This window comes from Ambystoma mexicanum, chromosome 7q (assembly GCF_040938575.1).
Source record: "Ambystoma mexicanum isolate Mex_15411 chromosome 7q, UKY_AmexF1_1, whole genome shotgun sequence".
Lineage (NCBI taxonomy): Eukaryota > Metazoa > Chordata > Amphibia > Caudata > Ambystomatidae > Ambystoma > Ambystoma mexicanum.
The window spans coordinates 530063072-530083227 of record NC_090941.1 but is presented as its reverse complement, the minus strand read 5'-3'; the positions used below and the strand labels follow the sequence as shown (position 1 = coordinate 530083227).

General features: G+C 45.2%; 1 protein-coding gene across 1 annotated transcript in view; it reads left to right on the top strand.

Annotated features, from left to right (window-relative positions):
• The window catches only part of COG3 (component of oligomeric golgi complex 3), a 1080852-nt gene that overhangs the window by 619202 nt on the left and 441494 nt on the right, over positions 1-20156 (top strand). The window lies entirely within an intron of this gene.

Here is a 20156-nt window from a genome sequence, read left to right as displayed (position 1 = left end):
GTGGATAAGCATGCACGTGTTAAAATACCCTGTCCTCTGAATCTTTCTGGAAATGTTTAAAACTAAGTTTTAGTGGACATGACCATTTTTATTTGATGCACTTTAATGAGTTGGACATCCACATTTGTCTTCTCATTTTGTTGGATGTTTGGTGCATATTGGCTCACATTAAGTATTTTCTTTCTTTTGTTAAGATTAATACCAATGCACATAAAAATAAATTGCACATGTTGCAGCATACAGCACATAAGATCAATGAGGTAGGTCAACCTGACAACCAATAGGGTGGGCGAAAGAGGGTTAGGATCCAGGACTAGATAACACAAAGCTGCAATGTCCTTGCACTTTGAGCATAGTTTGAAGGCTTGGGTGTAAAAACAATCCCTTTTAGCTGCCCATGTCTGGGACATTGAGGCTCTGGGGAATAGGGGTACCCAGCAGCTGTGTAAAAACTGACTTGGAGGTGGTGTACAGGGAATTCCTCATAGCCCTTATGTCCCAAGTTGTCATGCCTTGTGAGATTAGGTAAACGCTGCACACACCCTATCTCACAGCCACAGGGAACAATGGAGACAGAACGTTTTCCTTTGATCCCCACAGACAATGGGCCTCATTATGACCTAGCGCTAATGGGTTAACAGCGCCGTAAAAGGCTGCGGCGTCGTTAACCCATTAGCACCTTACTACGAGGTCCCTTTGCAGGACCCGACCTGAACGGCTGGTCTAGACCAGTAGGGACCTCAGTGCTAAGTACGGTACCGCAATTTGCGGTACCGTACTTAGCGCCTTCCCCAGTCCCATTGAGCCCTATGGGGCAAAAATGGGAATGGGGAAGGGCCAATGTTCAATGGGGAATTACCGCCCTGCCAACCTTGGAATGGGGTGGTAATTACCCATTGAACATTGGCGGACTCGTTACGATACCGGCACCAACCATGGTGCTAATAGCGCCATGGTTTAGCGCCAGTATCGTAATGAGGGCCAATATCCCGAACACAGCAGACATTAATAACCTCACCTGGCTGATTGAGTACTAGTTAAATCCCAAGCTCATTGAGTAACCCTAACGGCCCTAGAGTCTCGCGAAGTCAAAGAAAGTTTCCTGCAGCATGACCACAGAATGCTCAGCCTATATTTGCAAGCTACCACAACACTCGTTCGTTCCCCCTCCTTTATCTCCGGGAACAGTACTTACCAGCAGCCTCCATAGACAGTTTGTGCACTGCTCTCACGCGTAGACTGGAATCTGGCACCCACTGCAGAGTTAAAATGGGTAATAAGGCTTTTAAATCCTTGTTACTGTCAGGCAGGGACTACTTGGAACCAATCATAAAAGAGGGAAGAAGTAAGTATGATGAATCTCAGAGTTAAAATCCCTATACCTGGGAAAGCACACAAAGACATGGAATCCAACCAATCGCAAGATTGAAGCATAAAGTGGTCAGAGAAGCACAGATCAAGGACTTTATTAGCTGATCTGATTAATTGGCTGTACTATAAAAGCCCACAATGTTATTCATGAAGAGGCATACACAGGGTGACCGACCTTGAAGCAGAAGGGAGTGTTAGGAATTTCCATCTTGGTGGACATGCCGCTCTCCTTCCGGATCACCTATGGCAACCCTGTTGGACTCATTGCTACCAGGCAGCATTTGGACGTGTTGGTCATCAGCCAGCAGTTCACATGACTCCCGATAGCCATTCCAAGATGGCTGCTGAGTGGTGTCATACTGACCCATTCCAAAATGGTCACCAATGTGTGAAGACGGCCTTCGTCACTGCGATCAACCGATGCACATTCCAAACAGTTAAAAGAAGGTGACTTGCATATAGCTGCATCTAGCAAACCGGATTCATGCCACATTTAGACCTTGCCATGTTCTTCCACTAGGTAATTAATTATTTTCATGCTAAACTCTTCCTCTGCTCTTGACTCTCTTTTGCAGCGTTTTGTAAGTTCTACCACCCGCAGGAATATCCAAATCCTCATTCCCATTCCTATTCCATTGTGCTTATCAACTCACCTCTGTGAATCACTGCCTGGTGGTTCAAGCAAGGGAAAAGCTGGCTTCAGGCATGTCACTGGGGATATGGGCAATTGATTAATGTTATGGCATCCCTTTATTGATCTTAGTTCTTCTGTGTTTTCCCCCCATGCAGCTCCTTACCTGTGTACCAGGAGTACCCTAAATGAGGCGCATAACATAAGTCTCCTCTGCCTGGGGACAAGAGGTTACCCCCATCTAGTGTTACTATGTGGGGGTGGTCTCTTGTCCTCCGTAAGTGGAGGCAATACTTCTGTGACTCACAGGAGGCATCTGCTTCATGTCTAGATCGACCCAATCTGATGGGGAGGGAGAAGGAACCAGACGACGAAGAACCAGAGTATCAGTAAGAAGCCTGAAACCCTGATAGGTCTATATTTCAGATAATATCATAGACCACTTCCAGAGAATGGAAGAGAGCTAAACGCCTGTTTAGGGCTGTGTCTCAGACATTGGCAGAGTCCATATACAAAGGAAGAGCAATGGCCAAAAACCTGCCTATGGCTATATTTCAGATGATAGCATGATCCAGAGACACATACAAGAAGAACCTTCCACAGGAGGGCTGACCCATGGCTGGCAAAAACCCTTATCAAGGGAAATAAAAATGTGCTGGCAGGAGTTTGCTTCAAAGTATCGTCTTTGGCCAAGCATCGGGACTGCCGGTTAGTGGGCGATGATAATATCTACACCTGCCCTGTACACTTAATCTAGTGGGCAGAAGGATAAGGCCTAGTCTGCGAAACCAAGGAGGTGTATATCCCGGTGAAAGAAAATTCAAGAAGCAAGTTGGTCCCTTTACCCATGGGAAGGATGTCAAGAAGCAAGGGGGTCGCTATGGAACTGGGACTGAGAAGCCTGGGTGTGAGAGATATCTCTGTGTCTTCATTTAAGCCAAGCAGAAAGTTGCACGCCAGAACCCTGAGATTGTGTATTTGATTAGAGATTCCAGGAATGACCAGCCTTCCCATAGGTAGTCTTACACCATTTCAATATACCCATGCTGGCACCTTTTAGTATAGTGATCCTTATTGGGGTTAGGTGAAAACCCTAGGACTATAAGAATTTACTCCACTGCATCTTGTGTCTTGTAAATAAAGGTGCACCTATGGCTTTTGTGTTTTCTGTTTGTCCTGCTTCACATAGACTTTGTTGGGTTGATTAGTGTTTAAAAAAAAGTATTCTTTAAAGCATTTAAAGGGGAGCCGGCCTGATATCATCTGGGTGGGAGGTTTCAGTGGTGGGGCAAATTGAGAAAGGCCTTTTTAGGACAGAAACTTATTGGACTCCCCCAAATTATTTGCTTTTTCCAGTTGGTTTTTCTCATTCTTCAACCTTATTTCTGTGGTCCGAGGGACTTCTAGTGAAGGCATTGTGTCACTGTAACCATTTTTGATGTGCGGTATGGTAGCTCATATGGTACAGGGGACGGAGGGTCTTTTTAAGCAACCACCCCATTTTTGTGTTGTGGGTTAAGCTGGTGGCAGTTGTAATTTAGTTTTGACTACACCAAAGTGCAGCCAGTTTTACAGCATTTGTGGCTAACTTAACCATTTTGGTATGAATGCATTTTTGAAGGCCTATTTCCAGCCCTTTTGTTTCTGGCCATCCCTTTCTGTAGGAGCTATGATCCCACCCAGACCAGCACCCAGGTTTGACCATACTGTTTCTTTCACCAGTTTCTTCTTTTGGTAGCCTGACATCCTTCCTGGGTTACCCTATTGGGCCTAGCGCTTCAAGGGCCATCCTGGATTTGCCCCTGAGGTGTGAGCATTTTCTGCCGACTGCCTAATTTTTACCCTCAAGCCATCTTGAACCACTTGGTTGTATTTCCCATCTTCCAGGCACCTTCCTCGATGTTAGCGTTGCTGGTGACTGCTTGGCTATCCTTCTGAGAAGGCAGACTATTCTTTTGGGTTGACGCTAGGCCGTTGTGCAAGCACCTCGGTAGCGTATCATGGCTCTTGCTCTGTGGAAGAAGCCTTGTACTCACCGGTTTGTTTGCTGTTCCCGAGCCAAGTTCCCTGCATCTATTATTATTATTATTATATTTATTAAGCGTGGGCCTATCTTCAAGGAGCAACAGCGCACTTTACAAAGGTATAAAACAATACAGATACATAACGGAGCATTTTACAGAGGTACACAACAGTACAGATGCATAACAGAGCGCTTTCCAGAGGTAACCGAACAGATATACAGCGGGGGTAGGATACAGAGGGGCAGAGAGGTGTAGGGGTTACGTGATGGACTAGGTGTTGAGGAGGAGAGACTCCTTGAACAGGTGGGTATCGAGTTCTTTTCTGAATTTTAGGAGCGAGTCTGATGCTGACAGGGAGGAGGTTCCATAGTCTTGGGTCATAGGCAGAGAAGGCTTGTTTTCTGGTCCTTTCCTTTTTGCAGAAATGCTGAGTTTCTCTGCAAGGTAGCTGGGTGACTTGAGGACGACTGTCTTATAGATGATGCAGCAAGACCTGAAGGTGATTTCTGCGTGCCGTGGGAGCCAGTGAAGGTAGTTGAGGCCTGTGGTTATGTGGTTGTGTCTGCGTAGACCCTTGATGAGGCATGCAGACGTGTGTAGGACACTTCTCAGGGGCACAAGGGAGGACGATGGGAGGCCTTCAAGAAGTGCACTGCCCCCCATCTATCATCATGAGTGTTGCAGACATCGCCATTGTGGTATTGGAGCCATTGTCTTAAATCTTACTCTGTTTTCTTCTACCTGTGATCATCTGTGTCTCGAACTTGGGACTGACGCTCTTTAAGGTTGCCAACTCTGGCATTGTCTGATGTTTGTTGTTACTTTGCCTGCACCTGTGGGGTAGAACTGGTACTTACCAAGATTTTATTGTATAACCACAGCTATGACTATAGAACCTGTTCCATTTAATCCCATGGGGAACTTTCTACAACTTTAAATACCTTCATTGTGCCTTAGAAGGGTACTTTCTTGAGCTCTGACATTTTGCATGGGTACTCCTTGGGTCCCTTTTGGTTCTCTACCCAGACTAGAATTGTATTCATTACTCCCGATTTAATGAGGTTTTCTAATACATTACCTCACTTCTGCTATAGAAATGCATTGGGAGAATATTTATGTCTTTGGTTACTTTGCACCAGTCCCTGTCTAGGTAATCTAGTTAATCTGGTAATGATTCAGAATTTTCGTGGTCCTTTAGGCCATACTGTGAATAGGAACATTTTCTCTTTCTCTGCACTATATTGAGTATATGGTTTACATGAATAGTAGTGATTTTGCCATGCACTAGGAGTGTGAGGAACAATGGGACTTTGCTGGCATTTGAGGGTTCAGATTATGACTGTATAAATGCATTTTACTATTACCTAGGCTTTCCTTTTTCTCCCCATGCCTTAGCCTTATATGTATTGAGTTTACCACTAGGTCATACATGTAGCTTCTCGGTGGGAAGGGTTTGCTTAGGTTTTTTCTTTTTTTATGCGTACACTATGTTCTACTTTGTGTTATGTCCAACACAAAGTATGCATTTGAACTGATAGCTTCTATGTTTGTTATTCCAAATAACGTGGGTCAGTAGTATATTGTTTCGGGGTGGGTGTCTATTTAGAACTAACTGAAGTTATCCCACCATCCATCCTTCCTACCGGGAGTGAAGCCTGACTTCTCTGTCCTAGCTAACTGTTAAAGAGTTTGGTTGCAACCTTATCTTTCCAATAGGGTACATTATTTCACACCCATACAAGAGGGTTGTGGAAAAAATCTCAGTAACAGACCTGAATCAGAAGGTGTCACAGGGAGGTTTGGATGGTTTGTTAGCGAAGGATTTGTAATTCAGTTTGTCTGAGCTTAGTGAGGCAGGGAGATCAAACAAAGAGTCAAGACCATAGGCTGATTGTCACTATTAAGGCCGGGATCTTGTACGTGGTTCATTGGTAGACTGAGACAGCCAGCTTGGTTTTGGTAGTGTGTGGTGACCATTGATTGTGGTAGATTGTGGTAGATTAAATAGTGTGCAAGTGGTGAAAGCAATGGACTATTACTGGGCTGGGAAGTATGTAGGAGGGCAAGGAGGATGCTAATAAAATTGTGTTAACCAAAGTACAAAAGAAAGTTTAAAGGAAGGTGAGAATGGGTCTTGTGATCCTGCAACAGGACTCTTCGATTTGCTTATATGGGTGTGTTGAAAAAATGAAGTCATAAGTAGCAGGCCAAGCCCTGCCCACTTTGTTTGTGCAGGTCCGTTGTGGAACAAGAACAGCCCGGGGAGGAAATAGTTTGTGTTCTGGGTACCGATTCTGGATGCCCCGGGGGTAAATATAATGTGAAAGTATCTCTGGTTTTCCCCTTTTTGTCCCTGGTGCCTAGGGATTGTCCAAGTCTTTGTGCATGTTTGCTGGTATTTCCCTGCAACAAAGCACTGTCCTGCTGGCCGCGTATGGAAGGGGCTTCCCTCTGCGGTTCTGTCTTTCTGCTTGTTGGTCTCTGCATTGCTGATCACTGCTACGTATTGGTTGAGTTTGTTCACAAAGGTTCTTCCTGAATGTTGTGTCTCTAGAAGAAACAAAGAAACACTGGGAAGCATCTTGTATTGTAGGCATGGCTTGAGACAGAGGTGTACTGGTAGGGAACATGCAGATACAAGGGGGGTAGAAATTGGGGCCCTCTCAAAAACCACTGTCCACCTCAGGGGCATGACTGGATCTAATTTCTCCCTTGTAGACCTCCCACCCCTGGCTGAAAGGGTTCCCCTCCCCTCCTGAAGAGGCCAGGTTGCTGCCGTTGTCACATGTATCACAAAGGCGCGAACTGTGGTGGCGAAGCACCTGCACTGACAAGGGATTCCATTTAATCTCTGTGGATGATTGGTTAATAACAAGGGAAATCACCTCAGAGTGCTGCACAAAAACATGAAGAACTATCACTCTTCATCAGTTGGGGTTCTCAATAAACGCGAAGAAATCCAGCATGATTCAAAACCAAATAAAAAAATTCCTTGGCGCAATTGTAGGTGCAAAAATACGAATAGCTTACTCCCGAGAGTAAAGTGCACCAACAGTTCTGGTGCAGATTCCTTTTTATCAATCCAAGCAGTCCTTAACAGTTTGCACAGGTATGAAATTATTAGGAATGATGGCATCATGCGTTTATCTCATTCTGTTAGCATGCCTACATATGCGCTCTCTTCAAGAGTGATACACAATTCAGTGGCAGCAAGCGCGAACTGGTCAATCTAGTTGTTGTTTCTCAAAAGGTGCTAAAAGCACTAAAGTGGCGGTCTGTCGAAAACATGTTAAAGGAAAAACCTTTTGCAAATTCACCATTGCAAGTGTGATGTGTCAATGTTGGGATGGGGGGCTCAGTGTCACTAACTCGCAGCACAGGGCAGGTGGATACCTCAACAGCCATCCCTCTACATAAACATGTTAAGAGATGCTGGTGATCATATAAGCTATACACCATTTTCAAACGCTGATCCACCACAAGAGCCTTCCCATAAACACAGAAAATATGACCCGAATGCTCTACATAAACAAACAGGGCGGAATACAATCAGCGCCACTCTCTGTACTCGATAAGTTGATATGGTGACCGTGCATACACAGGGATTTGTTCATTCAGCTTGGACAAATGCTGCGAGTGCACACTTGTTCAGGAGACAGCCTAAGCAGGCTGCTGGCTCAGTAGTACAAGTGGGAGCTCAGCACAGATGTACTCAAACAAATTTTCAAGACATGGAGACATACAGACATAGACTTATTTGTGACAAGTCCATGTGTAGAAACCTGCATCCAGGATCGCTTGGCAAGGCACTATTGATGAGTTGGTATGGGATATGTTATGCTTTTCCTCCACAATTCCCTCAAACACAAATGTATTCACAAGTTGCTCTCAGAGAACTTGACACTAATTCTCATACCACTGACGTGGACACGATGACAAGTGAGGTGTTCTCACCTCATATATGTGCTGTTTAAACCAACAGTCAAATTGTATCCACTTTAAAATCTGTTGTGACAACATAATCTGCAGACAACACACCCCAATCCATAAGATATGAGTTTGGCAGCCTGGCTCCTGATGCCATAGAGTTTGGGCACTTAACCCTGCCTCAACGTTGCATGGACATTCTTCATCAAAACCAAACACAAGACATTGCCATTTCAATAAATGGAAGAGGTTTATTATCTATCTAGTCTTGGTAGAAGGTACCAGTGGTAAAAGTCTTCATGTAAAGTATAAAACCGATACTTCTAATGGAGTGTGTGTCCTCTGTGAATGCATCATGAAGCAAGACACAGACAACAGATTCAAAGTTCAAAATAAAATGGTTTACTAATTCAAATGTTAGGATGGTTGAAGGCCTAACTTGCCCTATTCTAAGGTGGGATTTCCCTACCTGAACAAAACTAAGGAACATCTTGAGTCAGAAAGTTCAACTTAAAAGTCTCAAAACACACCCTTGCCCTCACAACTAAAGCTAAACAATGTGAAGGGATATTAACATTAAAAGAAATGGTGATCAACACAAAGTTCAGAGCTTCTTCCAGCTCCTAGCTTCCCTTTCAGCACCCCATCCCCAAGTTCAAGAAAGCTCCACAAAAGTCTCTAGATTACCTTTCTTAAGTTCAAAACAGTTCCACAAATCCTTGGGGTTCCCTTCCCCCACGTTCAAGGCAACACCGTTCCAAAGAAGAGTGTCTTGACGGTTCTATGCTCAAGACAACATTAATGTTCATCAAACCTCAGGGTTCCCTTCCCCAAGATTTCAACTTGCCTACCTCTGCTTGGCCTCTGTCTCTCAAGGTACAAAACAAATCCAAAATCAACTGTCCTTTCCTTCTGGATAAGCTTAAAAAATTAATTCAGCCACTCCATCTTGGTTTGTTTTAACAAGGTCTTTGGCTTTCACAATTGATGGTTCCCTGTTCTATGCGCAGTTGTGGGACCACAAGGTCCACTCATTACTGGTTGTGCAACCAGGAACCCTACGCTCTTTAACCCCCATAAAGGTTCTTCTTCCTTTGCTCCTGTGTGGATGTTCACACTTACTTGGCCTCTCCTTGTCAACCTCCTGGCTTTACCACACTGTCACCCAACCTGGGCCAGTCCTTGGCCTTGTCACAGTATATTCAGGCAGAACAGTTCACCTTGGCATTGTCCCACTGTATTCAGGCCCAAAAGTCCACTTAGTGGTTATTTTACTCCTTTAACACCTTGCGGCCATGCTCTCTCGCAATCTTCCACACTTGTTTTTTTTGCTGCTTACTTTGCTTTCAAACAGACAAGGTTTGCCTTTCCTATTCATTTGTCATCTTATTTTAACTTTACTTATAAAGGTTTCATTCAGTATGATATTCAATATTTGTTATTATTTGCTTTGCTGCTTGTTTCACCCAGCCTGTGGCCTCAGGTTAATTTCATTAGTTCTATGCTTTCATTTGTTGAGTGTTTGCCTTGCTTCCCTACAGCCCCTAGGAGCGCCCCGGTTCATGTGACTTTCACCCTTCACTCACCAGTCCTTGGCGTTCCCTCCGGGCAGCTGTGCTGCTTGTGTTCAGCTCCGCCCGCTGGCTTTCCTTTGCTCACAAGCCCAGCTCGCACTTCGGATGCTCTTCTGCTCTTGCAGGCTGCTCTGCTTCTTTTCCGCAGAGATTGGCGGCTGTGTTGCTGCCTTTTCCTCGCCCGCAGCTCCGGCTGCGTCTCTTCGACTAGAGATGTTCCCAAACCCGTGGTTTTCTTACTGCCCGGCTGCTCCTGGGCTCCACAGTTTCTTGGGATCATCTACCGGAATCCTGGCTTACCTGCAGGACCCAAGCAAAACAAAAAGGTGATGGCTGGAAGGCGTTGAATTAATCATAGCCACGGGCACAACTCTGGGCAATCCTCAAGGCCATTGTTTTTCAGCCTGCCGAGCCATTACAGAAGGGGAAAGACCATATGCAAATCAGGCTTGGTCCCACCCCAAAAAGGGGCAGTCCAGCCTGAACTGCTAGCCCACATCCCTTCTGCACGAGACCACAAGCATCCCCAAACATGTTTTAGCCTTGTTGAGCATCATCGGTGAGGAGTAGCTTGGGTCTCTAGGCTCAGCAGGCTTGTGACCCATGTCTGGACATACCCGTCCCACTCGGGGTGGCTTAAGAAAAATTGTGGTTTCCTTACGGCCCGCCTATTCCTGGGGTCTGAGTTTCCAATTGGACTTGAATGACTGTAATTAGAGGGACATGCCTGACCTTCATAATACTCTGCAGGCATATTCCTCTTCAGTAGTAGAGTGGCGAAATAGGTTTCTAGTGTTCAGTACTCCCAGTCGCCTGCTTGGCGTCCCAGTACTGTGGTAGGTTGAAGGAGAGAAATTGAGGGGAATTCTTGAAGGCCAGGGGAGGTTTAGGTTGGTTCTCATAAGGGAAAGAAGGATACCATGTCTCGCCTGTAGGTACCCACTTCCCAATCCCCAAGGACCCTTCGCTCAGGTGATCCTCCCTCGCTTCTCCACCTCCAGGGTCAGGATCCAAAAGTGATAGCCTTTCCCTGGCCACCTGTGAAGAGGATCCAGGGGGAGTAGGAGTGAGGATACCCTCCGGTTTCTCACATACCCATCCCAATGCGGGTTGGACCGGGGCTTTTCACTGGGAAACCGGGAGAGGAAGACCACGTTACCTTGCCCTCTGCCACTCCGGTGTTCCACTGTGAAGTAATAAGATTACAAGTCCAGAAACCACTGCATTTACCCGATGGTTCGACTCCTTTCTCTGATTGATCCATACAAAAGGGGAGTGATCTGTTATTAGGCAAAACCTACGACCCGGAAGGGAATACTTTAGGTGTATCGCTGCCCACTTCGTTGCTAGTGCCGCTGACTCGATGACTGAATAGTTTTCTCCCTGCCGAATAGCTTTCTGCTGATGCACAAAACTGGATGTTCCAACTCATCATGGTTTTGTGACAGGACAGCTCCTAACCCCATTAAGGCAGCATCTGCCTGGAGTATGAATTCTTTAGAAGAAATTGCGACTTTCAAAATGGGCCTCTGGCATAAGAATGTTTCAAGGTCGTATAACAGATCTCGTCTTCCTCTTCCATTTGATCTTTTGGGGCTCAGCGTTTTTCAATTTGTCTGTCAATCTGGATGTTTTTGCTCGAGAAATTTGGAATAAACCTGCAGTAGTACCCGATTAGTCCCAAAAAGGCCCTTGGATCTTTCTTAGTTTTTGGAGTGGGGGCATCGAAAACAGCTCTTACTTTCCCCTGCTGTGGTTGGACAGTATCATTACCCACAATGAACCCCAAATACGTAAAGCGCAGATTGGGCCAGCTTGCATTCTCTGGGATTGGCGGTCAGCCCTGCTTTTCTTAACACTCTCATGACTGTGTGTAAAGGTGGTACGAATGGTCTTTTCATGTCCTGCCATGTATCACAACAGCGTCTTCATAGGCTCTGCAAAATTCTGAGTATGGCTGTAACATGTTATCCATCAACCTCTGGAATGTTGCGGGAGCACCATGCAGACAAAAAGGCAGGACTTCAAAACGATCCTATGTGACTGGCAAAGGCAGTTTTCTCTTTATCAGGCCCGTACAACAGAACTTGCCAATACCCTTTCGTTAGATCTAATGTGGCTTGATTGTTTGAGGAATTTTCTCAGGGAAGGGATTTTATTGACTGTGTTTTGTATATTATATGTGTTTGATGGATCTTGTATCCGAATAAACATATTGACTGACTGAGATCTATTGTTGAAAGGTAGACAGCATTACCCAGCCGGTCGATCAGATCGTCGATACGGGGCATTGGGTAAGCGTCAAAGGCTGTGCTGCCGTTCACCTTTATAAAGTCTATACAGAACCTCCAACCCCCTTCGGGATTTGCCACCAACACGATAGGGGAGGACCAAGGGCTATTAGGTTTGATGATGTTAGCCTCAAGCATGTTTTTAACTTCCTGAATGATGGTATATTATCTAGCTCTGGTGTGCAATAAGGTTTCAAGTGTACCACTTTGCCTACAGGAGTGCAGATATGATGATAAATATCCTTCACTCCTCCCGGTTCCTCTCAAAACACATCAGTAAACTGTCTCATAAGGCCATACAGGTCTTGCTTTTGATTGTTACTAGGGTCGGGTGAAATCAAGTCTTTATCTGTGTCTTCTGGTAATAGACAGGATAACATTATAGCCTGGGACTCTGAAAGATTTGCCCTCCATTCCTTTTATAAGTTTACACGGAAGACCTGGATTTTAAGACGGCAGTCCAGTTGTGAGATCTTATAATTACACTGACCCATTTGCTCCAGTACCTCATGCGTTCCATGCCGTCTGGATACAAGCTTATTTTTTAGAAGCAGCAACAGTACCAGCACCTTTGACCTATGGAAAAGGACCTTAGAGAAACAATTTTTATCATAGGCGGTCTTTTGTTGTTCCTGTGCTTTAACCATGTGAGTATTCGCTAAAGATCTGACAGCCGTCATATGTTCTTTAAGCCTAGTTGCTGTTTGGCTGTGTGGAATTAGGGCTGTCTTTCTCTCTCTCCCATCATGTTTCCCTCAACTTATCCAGGACATCCTGGGATTCTCATCCATAAAAGAGTTTAAACGGGGAGAATCCTGTTGAGGCCTGAGGGGTTTTTCTAACTGCGAACAAAGTCCATGGTTTCATGTGTTACCAGTTACTACCATCCTGTTCAACTAACATTTGTAGGATTGGTTTTAGGGTTTTATAAAATCTTTCTACAAGGCCATCTGTCTGAGGATAATACACAGATGTTTGCAGTGTGATGATATGCAACAGTTGTTTAACCTCCCCCAAAAGCTTGCTCATGAAAGTAGAGTCCTAGTCAGTCAATATCTCCTTCGGAAATCCGACTTGGGAAAAGAAAGGGATCAGGTGTTTCAGGATTTGTTGTGTTGGCCCTCAGGGGTGAAGGCCTCGGGATACCGTTGAGCGTAGTCTACAATGACTGGAATGTATTTATTCCCTAGTTTGGAGGATTCCAGGGGTCCTACAATGCCCATGCCAATCCAGGAAAACAGCACCTCAATTATTGTTAGTGGTTTTAGAGGAACTGGTGGTGGTATGTGTGTGCCAGTTTTCTGGAAGATTACGCAGACCTGAATGACATTCTTAATGTCAGCATGGATTCCGGCCCAGTAAAATTTGTTTATTTGGGCCTGAGTTTTGGACTGCCTCAAATGCCTCCCTGCCCGTCACATGTGAATAGGCTGTCTCTAGGACCATGTGCTTGTGACATTTAGGGAACCACCAACTGTGTTTTTACCAAGCCCTCTGAGGAGGTGTCTCCTCTATAAAGAAGTCCATGTTTCAAAAAGAAAAAAAGTCCCCCTTTCTCAAGACCCATTGGTTCCGGTAAGAATTGTAAAAATGCTTCAACTAACAAGGGATCGTTTCTTTGGGCAAAAGCTGGACGTGTCTCAGGTTGCTCCTCTTTAGCTTTTTTGGGTTCAGGATTGGGAGGGCCATCAGATGTCTCATCAGCCTCTCCAAATCCTCGAGTTCCTCTATCTGTTCTCTCCTTCCCGGATTCTTCCTTAAGTCTAACAAACACTGCTTTCTCAAGCGCCTCTTGTGCAATTTTATCCCCTTGATGAATTTGGAATGGGTCCTTCCCGTGATTTTGTAACAACTCCTTGACATCGCCTCTAAAGTCTAGGTCTATTACTCCCGATACTCCCGATACTCCCGATACTCCTGATAATACATCCGATAATACATCAATTCCAGACCCCCATGCCAGCCTGGATATGGGTGCTAATTTGATGTATATATCAGGGGGTGGAATTAGTATAAAATCAGTGGTCATCAGTCTTCTTTCACCTGTAGGAATAGTCTCATCCTTACTGCTACATATATCCAACCCAATAGAGCCCTTTGTAGCTACTGAGGGGTCTGATGCTCTGGCACTTAGCTTTTTCAAAATGTAGGGTCCTCCCAACTTGTATCGGTTGCGGCGCATCCCACTCCTGACAACATTTGTGAAAGCATCATGAAGAAAGGCACAGACAACAGATTCAAATGGTTTAATAACTCAAATGTTGGGATGATTTGAAGGACTAACTTGCCCTATTCTAAGGTGGGATTTCCCTACCGGAACAAAACTAAGGACAGTCTGAGTCAAAAAGTTCTACTTAAATGTCTGTCTGTGTCGAAAACCTATCCTTCCCATCACAACTAAAGCTAAACAATGTGTAGGAATGTCAACAATAAAGGAAATGGTGATCAAGTTCTTCCAGCTACTAACTTCCTTTTCAGCTCCCCTTCCGGAAGTTCAAAAAAGTTCCACAAAAGTCTCTGGATTACCTTTCTTAAATTCAAAACAGTTCCACAAATCCTTGGGTATGGCGGGCATCCAGCATAAGGTGATGGCATATGCGGATGATATGCTGGTGCTTCTCACGGCTCCGTCTCGTTCTCTTCCGGCGCTTTGTCGGGAACTCGAGAAGTTTGGGGCAGTATCAGGGTTGAAGATTAATAGGAATAAGTCGGAGGTCCTGGTGTTAGCGGGGGATACGGCGGAGATAATGCAGGTGGCGATGTCCCTAAATCTGAAGATAGCGAAAGGAGAGATCAAATATCTGGGAGTTACTCTTGCAGGGAAGCTAGACTCTTTGTTTTGGGCGATCTACACGGTCCTTCTCGATAAGGTCAAAAGAGAGATTGAGCGCTGGAACCCCTTGTCGATCTCTTGGTGGGGACGCATGGTCCTCGATTAAGATGTCAGTACTGCCAAAATTGTTATATTTCTTTCAGGCTCTCCCGGTCCCAGTCCCGAAATCCTTCTTTCGAGCCCTTGCGAAGTTAGTACACTCCTTCGTCTGGAGGAGGAAGCCGCCCAGGGTTGCTAGGGAGGTGCTGACGGCCCAACTTCAAGACGGGGGCCTGGCGCTCCCGCACTTTTTCAGATATTACCAAGCGGCACAATTATGGGTTATTAGGGAATGGATGGGGGGTGATGGGCACACGATATGGGCGGAGCAGGATAGAGCTGTTGCGCGTACCAAGCTGAGAGATCTCTTATGGAAAGGGGTTCACACCAGGCATCCCAACTTGCGCATAAGTAAAGTGATGGGGTCTACTCTAGAAGCTTGGGACGAGCAATGGGGGAAAGGTGTGATGACAAGTGTCCCGGGACCGTTTACCCCGATGTTCGGGAACCCTGATTTCCCTCCTGGGATGGAAGAAAGGGCCTTTGGGAAGTGGGAGCTTGCTGGCTGGACTAAGGCGGGGGAAATGTTTTGGGATGGGGAGGTAAAGTCATTTGAGACTTGTTCGAGGGACCTAGACCTACAAGAGTTGGACAGATTTAAATATAACCAACTACGGCATTGGTTAGGGTCGCCAACAATAAAGCGGAAGGCTGGGAGAGATCTCACTCCCTTTGAACAGGATACAGTGTCCAACTCGGGTGCGAAGTCCTTTGTGTCCACTCTGTATAGATTCATAAATGTACAAACGGAGGATGTCAAATGGAATTATATGATGAAATGGGAACGTGTGTTGGGGTGCCCATCGCTAGGCAGCAGTGGAAGGATTTATGGGAGAACATCCCCAAGTTGACACGCCCTATTCAAGCAAGAGAGATGTGGGCTAAGATTGTTCTGCAGTGGCATTACACCCCGGAGCGTCTACATATGATGTATCCAAAGGTGTCCAAACTGTGCTGCAGGGGTTGTGGGAGGGGGAAGGAACATGGAAGCATATTTGGTGGGACTGCGAGAGGATACAGGCCTTTTGGGAAGGGGTGAAAACCCAGATGCAGAAGATGTTTCCTTGTGTTGAGCAGTTGGGTCTACAGGTGTGGCTGTGTGGTCTGAGGGATCATACTGCGGCGAGGTATTCAAAGGTGCAATGGAGATGCTTCATGGGGTTGGTTATTGTGGCGTGGGCGGCGATAGCCCAGAACTGGAAGCGATGTGACCCTCTGGGGATCGTTATGTGACTGCAGAGGGTATGGTCATTGGTGGTGATGGAAAGATTGTCTCATGACTTGCAAGGGTCCCCTGGAGCATTCATAAAAGAGTGGGGGGCAGTCCTGGACTACTTGCAATCGGACTACATGGTGCAATGGTGCCCTCACAGGATCAGGATTTTGGACCTCTTTCATGCATAATAATCTCTAAAGGTTGCAGGGGCTACTTAGCGGTTGTGTTGGGGGGGATTGAAAGTTCTTTTGTTGGTTTGGTTTTGATGAAACTAATAAAAAACAATAAATATTCAACAAAAAAAACAGTTCCACAAATCCTTGGGGTTCCATTCCCCAAGTTCAAGGCAGTACAGTTCCACAGATCCTCAGGGTTCCCTTTTCCCTTTCCCAGTTCCAAGGCAACACAGTTCCAAAGAAGAGAGTCTTGAGGGTTCCGTCTTCAAAGCAACATTAATGTTCATCAAGCCTCAGGGTTCCCTTCCCCAAGACTTTAACTTGCCAACCTCTGCTTGGCCTTCGTCTGTCAATGTTCAAAACAACTCCAAAATCAACTTTCCTTTCCTTCTGGATAAGCTTAACAATTCAATCAGCTTACTACATCTTGGTTTGTTTTCACAAGGTCTTTGGCTTTCACAATTGAGGGTTTCCTGGTCTAGGCTGAATTGTCAGACTACATGATCCACTGATTACAGGTCGCGCACCTAAGAACCCTAGGCTCTTTTACCCACACAGGTTCTTCTGCCTTTGCTCCTGTGTGTATGTTAACACTCACTTGGCTGCTCCTTGTCGCACTGTATTCAGGCATAAAAGTTCACCTTCGCCTTGTCCCATTGTATTCAGTTCCAAAAGTTCACTTAGCGGTTATTTTACTCCTTTACCACCTTGCAGCCAAGCTCTCCCGCAATCTTCCACTCTTGCTTTCTTGCCGCTTATTTGCTTTCTAACAGACAAGGTTTGCCTTTCATATTCAATTGTCATCTTATTGTAACTTTACTAATAAAGGTTTCATTCAGTGCGGTATTCAATTTTTGTTATTTGCTTTGCTGCTTAAGTTTCACCCAACCCGCTTACTCGGTTCATTTCATTAGTTTTATGCTGGTTTGTTTGTTCAGTGTTTGCCTTACTTCCCCACAGTCCCCATAAGCGCCCCAGTTCGAGTGACTTTCTCCCTTCATTCACCAGTCCCTGGTGTTCCCTACGGGCAGCTGCACTACTTGCTTTCAGCTGTGCTCTCTGGCTTTCCTTAGCTCTTGAGTCCCGCTTGTACTTCCGATGCTCTTCTGCTCTCGCCGGCAGTTCTGCTTCTCTTCCGTGGGTGCTGGTGGCTTTTGCTTCCTTTTCCTCGCCAGCAGCCCCGGCTGCGTCTCTTCGACCACAGAGGTTCCCAAACCTGTGGTTTTCTTCCGGCCCGTCTACTCCACAGTTTCTTGGGATCATCTGCTGGCATCCTGGCTTCCCTGCAGGACCCACCACGACTTTCTCAAAAGGTGGTCTTAGTGTTGCTGGTTTCCTCCCTTCCTATACCTGCAACCACTAGACGGGCTGCGGATGTGAGGTTCCAATTGGACTTGCCTGACTGTAATTAGAGGGATATATGCCTCACTTTCACACTACTCTACAGGCATCTCTCGACTCAGTACTAGAGTGGTGAAATAGGTTACTAGTGTTCACTACTCTGAGTCGTCCTCTTCCTCGTCCCAGTACTGTAGTAGGTTTGATGAGGAAAATTGATGGGTGTTGTTTTACAAAAGCCAATAAAGGCCAGGAGAGGGTTAGGTTGGTTCCCATAAGCAAAAGGGGGATGCCATGTCTCGCCTGTGAGTACCCTCTTCCCAATCCCCAAGGACTTTCTATCAAAATGTCGACACCAAAGCCCTCAAATATTTCAAGTATTCCTTCGAAAGAATTTTAGATGATGAGGGGGCAAAATCCCTTTTGGGCTAGATCCCAAGCAGCCGACTAATCCTCCTGAGAATGTTATTTCAGAGGATGCCATGCTTCAAAGTTATGCTGCCGAACTCCAGGAGGCAAGTGTGCTAGACACTTCTCCTGAGGTTGATCTTTACCAGCATGACCGCCATACGCAACCTAACGCAGCATAGAGGGCGGTGTGAGGGGTCAGTAACTTGAGGCAGACAACTGCTTGTGTTTTTCTCAGAATTTAGTATTTTATTAAACGAAAAATGTGCAAATAAATCCTTGCTAAACCTACTCAACCAGGGAGTTCTCTACCTTGTCTAAGAACATCACTCCTAACATAAACAGAATTGGCCCTCACACTAAACGGAAACATTCAAAGCAAATCATAAACAGAAATAAGTGAATAACCAACACTCAGTAATTCGGAAGTCCTTGACCTGTCTGGGTAAATCCCTTCCCCAGCATTGTTCAAAGTCAATTTTCCCAAATGGTCAAAAAAAAGAAAGTCTTGAACCAGTTCTTCTAAGTTCCAAATTAAACAAAAGTTTACCAAACAAAAATCCACTGGTAACAGTTCCTCAGCTTTCTGTTGAAAGGTTCCCCTTCCTATTCCAGCCAAGAAAACAGCACCAATGGTAATCCTGAATGTTCTCTTTCCAAGATTATTTTGTCAGAGTTCAGAGAATAAATGAACAATTTCTTCTTCAGCAACTTTCCAAGTATTTATGACCTCTGTAATGTCTTTGTTATAACTGTCGGGATGCTTCTTCTTAGGGTTTTGCTTCCTCTCTACAACCACCCTTCAGCTTTTGTTACTCTGTGAACAGACTCCCTTGGCTCACAGTATGCCTCTACTTCAACCACCTTTAATGTAACATCCTCTGACAGTATTATACAAAGCCACAGTTGGATCTTTACTTCAACGTGGTAATGTATGACTAATAGGCATTTTAAAGACAAGATTATTCAACCTCCGCAGGTAAGCAAGGCATTTTTCTTTCCTATGCTATCAGAAAAGGGCAGTGTCTTTGCCTCTTCTCTCTGTCTTACTACCACCAGTATAATTTGCCTTTGCTTCCAGACTGCCTTTCTCTCAACTTCAACAGTCTCAGCCTTACAGATTGGTGACTTAATCTTCTTACAAGCATCCACCTCCCTACCGCAACTTCATTCACACCTTCTTGGTTCCAGTATCTACCCTGAAGCTGTATCGCCACACTTCTATCTTTGGATAACAATGATGCACTTGTATCAGAGGACTCTGGAACTTTAACAACTTTAACCTCAGAATTCAGGTGAATAGATTTCAACAGGGCTGGTTTCACTATATAAGCGGGTTTGCCTCTTGGCTTGGTTAATGTGTGTTCTTCCAGTCGTTTCATAACTTCTACGTTTACAGAACAGTTGTTCTTGATGTTATAAGGTTCGATCTTCAAAAGGAGAATCAGATTTAGGTACGCGTAATCGCTCTTTAAAGAGATCTTTAACTTTAAAGAACCATAAATAATTGTTTTCCCACTTGATAATACAGAGATATTCTTTGCCTCTTGTCGGGAACTAAAATGTGTTCATGTACGACCTCTCTTTGATGTAATAAGTCTTGTAACAATTTGTGAAATTCAGCTTTAGGGTTTCCGAGTCATTTGAAAAGCTTTGCCCTTCTTAATTAGAGACACGCAACCACTCTGATGATGATAAACAGTTTACAATGGAAAAATAAAAGCTTTTCGTTATAAGCAAGCACTTCAACTTGTACTAGAAGTTCACGTGATACATTTCCATCGTCATCAGGATTCTTCACAACGACGAACAACTTTTACTCACTCCCAATCTTGCGCAAGTTAAATTAGAGCTGGTAACAGTTACCTGCAAAGTTTTCAGAGTGAATATGAACACAGAGCTTCACTCACCGGCTCCAGGAACACTACAGTTGTGGGCTGCTACCATTTCCTGACTTCTTCTCCTTCTGCTACCACTTTGGGTGCGCTTGAGACCCACGCCCTTTGCAGATGGGGTGGCTCCGGTCCGCCATTGTCAGCGAGGAGTCATCTTCACTCTTCTGTCCCTCAGCTTGGTTTTTACACAGGCTGCGGGTTGCAGCACAATCACGGCACTGCATTCACAGCCACTAGGTGCACCTGGGAAGACCTTCAATTTCTGCCCATCTCTCAGTGCAGCCACGGCAAGGCAGGGTTTAAGCACGCAGGACCCTCTCATAACTTGCAGCTGAAATCTACTCTCCTCGTGTCCCGGCATCTCTTAAGTGAT